Here is a 9851-nt window from a genome sequence, read left to right as displayed (position 1 = left end):
GGGTAACAAACAAATAGGCAACAAATAACCGGCTAAAAGGATTTTTCCGTTTTCAAAGGCTTCGGAGATCTTAACAATTTCACCGCTAGCAGTCTCGACGCTTAGAGTTTTATCTAATTTAATTAATGGTTCATTTAATAGACTACATAATCTATAATCTATAAAACTCAAATTGGCACCTAAATCAAATAAAACTCTCGCATAGGTGTCGTTGACTAGAAACGTACCGGTTATGGTTTCTAGCACGTCAGCGGCCCTTTTTGTGTCGAGTACGAAGACTCGAGCGTTTCCCTTTTTGTCCTTGCCACTACCACCCACACCACCACCAGCAGGTTTGTTCTTTGGGCATTCAAAACTTAGATGGCCCATCTCCTTGCAGTTAAAGCAAGTCATCCTCTTTTTCCAGCAATCCGCAACATCATGACCAGTGCGATTGCAAGATTCACAAACTTTAGGAGGCGGGGCGAAGTTGCAACGTCCCTTGTGATACCTCCTACATGTCTTGCATTACGGGGCGTTTGAATTAAATCGAATTTGGTTCACACCCTTACCCTTGAAACGATTATTTCCTCCACTTGTTCTTCCTTGAGTTGTTGGTGTCGTAACCTTCTTGTCTTCTTCTTTGTTACGAACCATGCCGCCTATTAGGTAACCGGCCAACTCCATCGCAGAGTTGGCGGTTTGTGGTAGGTGAGACCTTACCATGTCGCGGATTTCCCGCGGAAGTCCCCAAATATATCTTGTGACTTTGCTGGACTCTGGGTTAACCAGCTGGGGAACAAGGCAACAATACTCATGGAATTAGTATTGTATTCGCGGAGGTTTGTCCCAAAGACATTGAGATTCAAAAATTTCGTTTGAATCTGATCGGTCTCACGCATAGGACAGAACTTAGCCATCAACAAGGCTTTAAAATCTTCCCAACTCATACCATACATTACATCTCTTCCTTTGCTCATTAACAGAGCATTCCACCACTCCAACACTTCACCCTTAAACATAAGGGCTGAATACTGAATCTTCTCAACCTCGGGACACTTACTTGTGATTACGATTGTTTCCATCTCCTCGAGCCACCTCACGGTTGAAATGGCTCCCTTATCACCATGGAACTCTTTGGGTCCATAGTATTTAAAATCTTTAAACGAACAACCGCTTATCTTAAGTTTCTTGAACTCATGTCTAACTCCGCCGTCGGCGTTAGACTCTGCATACTTTCTTCAACTCGAGAGGGATTAGGACGGGATTTAACGGGTTTAGAAGGATTAACAGATTGAGAATTTCGAGATTGCCTAGAATAGGATCTATTCATAGATTCTTCTCTTACGGCATCTTTTATCATCTTTTGGATTTTATTCATATATTTCTCGGGAATTTCTTTCTCTCGCTCGTTTTCGGGGCCTTTCCCCTTGTCTTTCATTTCTTTTTCTTTTCGGGCGTTTTCGTTATTATTGCTTTGTTCAGACATCTTTTTCTTTTTATCTTTCTCAATTAAGTCTGAAATTTTAACAACATTTCTTTTATTAAACAAGCGTTTATTTATTACACATCAATATATATATATATATATATATATATCCAAGGATATATATATTTTACAATACCCATACATATATATATCATTTCCACGATATATATTGTTGAACCTATCATTACATAAGAACGTTTCAAGCGTTCTTTTATTCATATATCATACAATACTAGTTTACACATAAAAAATCTTCATCACACACCACCGTCTTCAGTCCTTCAAGAACTTCTTCACAACCTTCGTGAGTTTTTTGCATTTACGAAGGAGTGTCTTTCCAACTTTCTTCTTTTCCTTCTCTGTCTCATCTACCTTCTTCCTCCAGTCGTCGGTCTCATGCAATGCACGATCCAGATGTTCTTCGTATGACTTCGGGACTATTTTGGGATATCCGTACTGCAGAGGTGGGTCGCGATAACCCAGTGTTACCATCTCGTAATGGTTCCGTGGTTCAGGATATGGCACATAAGTCTGATCGGATGCAAGGTAGAGGTATGTCTTGGCAGCTTGGTTCTGCTCGCGAATTTCATCGGCTTGTTCTTGAATGGAAGGAATTTTCCCTTGAAATGGTGGGAAGCTTGATGAAGCTTGGTTCCTTAATTGCTCCAAGTACTGGACATACGGGTCCACAGAACCATAGCTTGCATTATTGGAAGTGAGTGATCCATTCATCGGGCTTGATATTTCGTTCGGGTTTTCTGGATGCTCTTCTTCCATCTTTTCCTCAGACTCCTCCACTGGGTCCTCCTCATTATCTTCTTCGGAATCTTCTTCATTATCAGAATCCTCCTCTTCCATGGGTTCCTCTTCTTCCTCCATAGGTTCCTCCTCTTCTTCTGGTTTGTCTTCCTCCAAAGGTTGTGGAGTTTCAATGTTCATGGAGGGCGTTTTGAAACTTTTGAAAGGCATCATGATCCTCATCTTGGGCTTTCGGGATGGCCCTTCGTTATTCTTTGGTTGGGAGCTAACTTCATTCATGGTGGAGCTTCCGGTAAACCATCGACATGGGTCGGAATGACACTGCATCCAGTCAGAGGACGGGCTTCGTGGTTCTTCCTTTATGGGTCGGTTTGAAAGGAAGGCGTATGACGGACGTGGATTTGGCGGTACATAACCAGTTGGGAAATATTGTGATACCTCCGTGGGTTGATAAGTTGGGACCCCCGTTGGATGGTATGTTGGTACTTCTGACGGTTGATACATTGGTATAGTTGGTGGATGATAGCTTGAATGCCTCGGTGCCTCAACACTTGGCTTCGGTGGACTATCGGGGATGTCGATCGGGTAGTGCCTACTTCCGGGGTAGTATAAGGGTTTGGAAAAGTCTCGTTCCACGTCTTGATCAAAGAATGCTTCGTAATATCCATCGCTCATGTTGTCTTCAGGGTAGGGTTCGGCTATACCGGCTTCCTTGGCCTTGCGAACAAAATTTTCCATCATAGCTTTGAATGACATCTATTAATTCGGGTGGTATAGAATGTAGAGAGGGATAGAAACGTTACCAGCCTATCTTATCCTTAAAACAAATAATCAAATAATCTCCTATACTTGGATCGAAGCTTGGGTATTGTTTTATGATACCCAATTCGCTAAGATCGATGGCTCTGATACCAAGCCTGTCACACCCCTATCTAGGGCCTAGGAGTGCGACACAATAGTTTGGTATCTTGTTTGTAAATAAATCAGAGTTGCATTAGTTTGCGGAAGACTTATAAATCTTTAAGGATTAAAAGTGTGATATTTATATATATTCATAAGACTGGATTATAAACACCCGTGTAAGTTATCAAAAGATTATTTGTTTATAATTACAAACCACCATTTAAGATATTAAGTTCACAAAAAGAATCCGAGCCATCGGATATCATAGTACTTCGTCATTTCCAAGCTCTAACTTTGTTCACCTGCAAAATGTAATAAAATACGTCAGCAACGAATGCTGGTGAACACGCTGACGCAAAAATACTTCTTTTTACTTTATTACCCCTCGAGACTACGCCTGCCTCGGCCCAACGTGGCTTAGGAATAACAAAGTCAAATAACACATTATAAATATGAGCCTCTACTCTAGGTCACCTCAGCAAACACCGCAGCGTTCGACTTAGTTAAGTGCCCGTAAATATACACATAAGGTCGTACTCCCTGCAGGAGAGCGTCCTATGACCAAGGGTGGTGCGATCATGCCCATTCATCGCATAGTACCACCTATGTAAGGATCCAGACATACGTATACCACAGTCTGAGGGCTAGGTTTATACCCTTATTCATAACGGTTTTAGAAACACATAGTTTCTTGTAAACAATTTCATAAAGCAAGTTGACTCATTTTTAAATAAGTAAAAGTTTGGGGGCGTATTCACCTTGTCTCTTTAGGATCGGCTTCACTCACCGTCCAAGGGTCTTTCCCTTTCTTTATCTCGCACCTATAGTACGAGTATAAATATTTGTTAGGCGGATACATGATCCGGCTTAACACCTTTAGTCTTATATCTCAATCCTCGATTGAACCTTTAGTTCAATTCTTATTTACTTGAAAACCTTTAGTTTAAAAGTACATTATAAGCCTTTAGTTTATATTCAAAAACCCGACGTTTCTTCTTCTCTAAGAAACGTAATCTTTTTCTTTTATTATTTAAGAATACTCTTTATTCATTAAATAATATTTCATAACAAAGAATATTTACGTATATACTTTCACACATATATATGTTATCACAATATTCAATATCTATTCTTTCATTCATTTCTTTGTTATGTTTTCTTTTCTTTTCTTTTATCGAGGTATCGAGTATAACCTCGACTTAAGGCTTAAACCTTTAATATAATATTGAATTATATTGAATTCATCATTACGCCTAACCTTAGTGGCGTATAGAAACCCTAGGGACTTGAGCAGCACTCCAACGTTGCTTCAATCATCTTGAATCGAGGAACGCCAAATCTTTAATACTCGTTGACACGCTTTACGAGATCTTTCGCCATTATAACAACACCTTTGCTCGAATGTGGGTGGCGGGTGGCACAAACTCCAAGGAAACGTTGGTACACAAATGAAGTTTTGGGGCACGCTTAACGATGGATTATGGCAAGCTTATCGAGGTAAAGCTAGAGAGAGGTGAGAGCAATGTTGGATGATGAAATGTGAACACCCCATGGCTGTTATTTATAGGCGATATTTTGGTCCCCATCGCGGTACGCGATGTGTCCCTGAGCAGACCTATCGCGTACCGCAATATAGGTCTGCTGACGCAGAGGGTAGCTCTGTCACGTGTCGACACGTGGCAGACGCCGCTCCACGTGGCAACACGTGGCGATACGTGGCGGAAGTGTTGCCACGTGGTGACACTTGGCGGAAGACACTACCACCGTGTGCCACGTGGCACACGTGTCACAATGAGTCAGGTACCCCATCGCGGTACGCGATGGGGCTCTCCTCTGACTCATCGCGTAGCGCGATGGGTCAGGAAATCAGAATTTTCAATTTAAACCCTCAACTTTGGAATTTGGCGATTTTAGTCCCTAGACTTTGGAAAGTTGATATTTTGAACTCGAAATTTTCACGTTGTTACACGCGATGTTCCCCATTAATCTGCAAAGACCATAGATTGATATCAAGTATGTCGTACCCTTCGCTACTCCACCATCGCAGCAGGACAACTAAATCGTCCGTTCTTTTTCTTTTTTCCCGGTTCACATATGTTGGATGATCAGGAAATCGAGATTACAACATAATTGGTGATGATTTTGCGAATTAATTATCAATTTAGGGCTGAGATTAAGATAGACCAAGTGGCACCGGTTACTTCTATTTAGGGCGAAGTATGCAAATTTCCAAAAGTAACCTTGGTACTGTGCATACAGTAGATTGATACAGTATCACCATCAGTTTGTTTTAATATATAGTATAATGTCTCCCAAAAAATCATATATTTCACTCTTTGGTTGCTCTCTACCCCCTCTCAAACCACCGGATTGCTTGATTTGTGATTTGAGGCTTCTCATGTGTTTGACCAGAATTTGCGAGTATGGGTCTCACCAAAACCGGATAGTCCTTAAATAGTTTATAACATCTCATTTATTTGTGAAACTCTTTCATAATCACTCGATAATTTTTGCGGTTCATGGGGTTCACCAAACACGTATAGCCCTTAAACGGGTTGTTATAACATCTCATTTATTTGTGATATAACCCCAGAATCATCAAACAGTAATTTCTGCCGGTCATGGGTTTCATCAAACCCGGATAGCCCTTAAACGGGGCTATACATCTCATTTATTTGTGAAACTTTTTCATCATCAAATCCTTAATTTCCCTACTCTACGTATTCTCCTTCGCCGATCTATCCTCTCCATCATCGGTTAACTTTCGATTACCACCCACCATCGTTAACCTCCCCTCTCATGCATCAACAACCATCGTCACCTACATCAACTGCCTTTTTTTCATAAGACAAATAGTAGTCTTCATGTTTGTTCGTTTAAAAAAATCAGCACGTTTGAGTTTGTTTATAATCATTCGTTATAAAACTAAATTAAAAACCTACACATTTCAGTTGTAAGAGCCCAAGCGTTTAAAATATAATGAACGTAACAAACTAATATATACGTAATAAATCAAAACAAAACTACATAAAAAAATATAGCAAATCATTATAAAATAAACTAAATAGTAAAACAATTAAAAATAAAAAAAACCCTAAATAAACCCTCGTAACATGGGGGACTCAAACTAGTTCAACTATATTTGTTGTGATATATTTACTTCATTTATTTCGAATTTTAGTGTTTCTAACATAAAATCATAAATCTTGTGGCTTATCATATTAGTACTACCTCCACTATTTAGTATTTACAATATGATCTAATGTTCATTCTCAAGTCAAGGGTGGGAGTAATTGTAACTTGGAGCGTAAGAACATGAATCTATGCTTAGGCAGTGATTTTGTAAATCAGTCTATTCATATAAACAGTTTGCAAGTTTCCCTTGTGCTAAATATTTCATGAACAGATTGAAAATTAATTTCAAAGTGTTTTGTTAGAGCATGAAAGACCACATTAATTAGGCACATGTAGGTTGCACATGGATTATCGCTCCTGAGAGTGCGAGTCAATTTGTGTTTATTCCAAGTACTAAAAGAAGGGTTTTTAGCCATGTTAATTCGTCAACGGTATCAGCTTGAGCTCTGCATCCTTGCCAATGAACAACAGTGAATGCCTAGAGTGCAAAACTAGAGTTGTGACGAACGATTTGTAATACCATGATCAAAGGTGCCCTTTAGATTGTGGTCAGGTATTTGTTTGACCGCAAACCCGGATTGTCTGACAAGGCATGCATATTTTGCATTCCTTGTTTCGTTCAACGGCAATGTATGGATACTGGACTACATCGGAGAATATTATCTCCAATAGATAAGACTTGGGAGATTCTTATCGAGACAAGACTAATTTTGAGTCTGAAAGACCAGCTAAATGAATAGACTCATAGATGTAATTTTGTTGAGACTACAAAATTTTTCGGGTTTGAAGTACAAGATCAATGCTAGCTAGAAGTAGTCAAGATCACTAAGATCTTCCATTGCAAAGTTGGTATTGAGTTGTTGAATAACTTTATCGGCAATATGAGTGTTTGTTACCGATCACACTGATGTCGTCAACATATTTCCGGATTTATAGGTGACTGATTAGTGACGCGTCTGATTTTTCCCCAACTTGTGAAGCGGTTGTGAAAAACCATGAAACCATACCTTTGGAACTCACTAATCCCATATAAAGTCTAATGAAGACAGCAACTTGTGAGATAGATTATTTTTGTAAGATCAGCGTGTAAGAAGGTAGTGTGAACATTCAACTAACGCATAAGACCACTCCATAGTTATGGATTTGACCACTAGGCTAAATGCTTAAACAAAATTAACCTCGGTTTATTGGCGAGAGCCTCATGCCGCAAGACGAGCTTTGTAGCAAGTGATCATAGCACAATTATGGTCTTTCTTTAACATGTATACCCGGTGTTTGGGATTCCTTATTTTTACCTCCTTATACCTTATTAACTTTTGTAAGTTAAAAGGGTGTTTGGACAATGTAACTTTTTTTTTAAAAGAAGAAAAAATGAGTTTTGATAAGTTAGAAGACAGTATTCTTCTAACTTATCAAAAACTCCAACACATTAGTGTTCGTGACATGAGGTACTAAGGACCAAGTACCATTTTTGGTAATGCCAGAAAATTTATCGAGGGTCACTTTGGTTGTATGCTAACAACTGTAAAACATGGACTTCAACTAGTGACTGAGTTCATTACCACTTTACCAATTTATAACGTTAATTTCAATAATATATAGTGGTTAGTATTAATAATGCAATTTTTTTGTTAAAACACCATGTCATATAATTTGTGACACTCATATGTTAAACACGTTTGACTAATTTATAAGAAAAGTTAAATGGGTCGCTTCCGGTGAAGATCCGAATCCATATATGTTCGGGTTCTGATTGAAATGCAATATGAATAAAAATATGGGTGGTGCTCGGTTCACAATTCAGCACGCCATTCACCAACTCGTTAACATAACACAATCAACACGTAGCTATCAATTAATTGTTTTTTTATTTTTGTATAGTTGCAATCTATTGGTCAATTAGTTTTATTAATTAGCATAATTCTTTATTAGTTATTGAGTATAATTTAAAAGGCAAGATGTGTAACACATTCCTATTAAAGAATGGCCTATAGCAGTAACCTTTTGACTATGAAACTAACATTTAATATAACTACAATTAATGCTTCCAAATTCCAAAAATTGAAATTTTGTAAACATATAATAAAACAGAAGATTTCAAATTATGATGGCCGTCGGAGCGCTTCCATATACATCTACTAGGTTCTATCCCATATATCTGGTAGTCGTGTTTATTTTTCGTTTATAATATTTATATATTTTTTATTTTAATTTTATATATTATAAAAGAGTTAATAATATACTTACAGTTTGATAATAAAATAGTTTTACATATAAATGAGATGTTATAACTCGTTTAAAAGCTATCTAAGTTTGGTGAAACCCATGATCTGTTTATTTTTTACTATAAAATTGTTTCTTAAGTATAAATAATATCTTTTAAAAAAATCGGACACTAATTTTTAGTATATCACTATTTTATAAAATTTTCACATCAAATATTTGGTGAGATTAATTTTTAATTTAATGATTTATAACACGTTTATGGCTATATGGGTTTGGCGAGACTGATAGCCGTGAATTCGGGTCAAATGCATGAGAAGCCTCCATTTACAAATAAAGCAATCTGACAGCATAAGAGAATGTTGGGAGGCTTCGTGTATATATATTTAAGATTAATATTTTTGAAAGCCATATGGTTATGATAACTTTGAGAACTATAAAAAAATATGTAAACACGCACACACATACATACATACATACATACATACATATATGATTAAGTTCAGGAGAGAAAATGAGATTAGTGCGAGAAGTCATCTCAACCAATCAAAATTTTTCCTTTTATTTTTTCTTTTAATTAATTAAAGGGTACAATGGTAAACGTTCAAATTTTTTTATATTTGGAAAGAATTAACTCGCATTAATTAAATCCTAATAACCTACACCAATCAAAATAATAACGTACATATTATTCATATTAATCTACACAGATCATACATAATCTATATCGATCATAATAATAACCTACACATTATTCATCTTAACCTACAAAGACCATAATATTAACCTACACTGATCATAATATTAACCTACACATTATTCATATTAACCTACATATTATTCACATTTTAGTCAAACGTGATTTTATAGGTAACAAAACTCTATTTACAACACATATCAATACGCAACTAAAAATTTCCATACACAGATTGTAACATACTTAAATTAATAATCCTTGTAAAAAGATAAAATTTGTACCTACACAATCTTACATTCCACTTACACACAATTAATCATATATAGGTTTGTATATATTTTATACATAAAATATGAACTTTTATTATTATTTATGTAATTAAGCTAAACTTGGGAAAGTGTCAGATTAATTAGTTAATCTAATTATGTTTGTTTAATTAAATTTAGTAGGTTACATAACAAAAATTTACCATTATATCATTCATCATTAAAACTTTCCATATCAGTTTCCAATTTATTACACAATTGCCACTATAAATCTGGATCATTGATTTGACCAAATCAATGGTTCAAGATCATTTCTCGCAATAATTTCATTTCTCTCCTGAACCATCCCCTATATATATATATATATATATATTGGATCATTTCAGAAGTTTTTTTACAG

The sequence above is a fragment of the Bidens hawaiensis genome, unplaced genomic scaffold (genome assembly GCF_021521415.1).
Source record: "Bidens hawaiensis isolate Kalapana, Puna unplaced genomic scaffold, B.hawaiensis_p1.1 tig00012230_1, whole genome shotgun sequence".
Lineage (NCBI taxonomy): Eukaryota > Viridiplantae > Streptophyta > Magnoliopsida > Asterales > Asteraceae > Bidens > Bidens hawaiensis.
The sequence above is the reverse complement of the archived record's forward strand: the minus strand, read 5'-3'. Positions refer to the sequence as shown.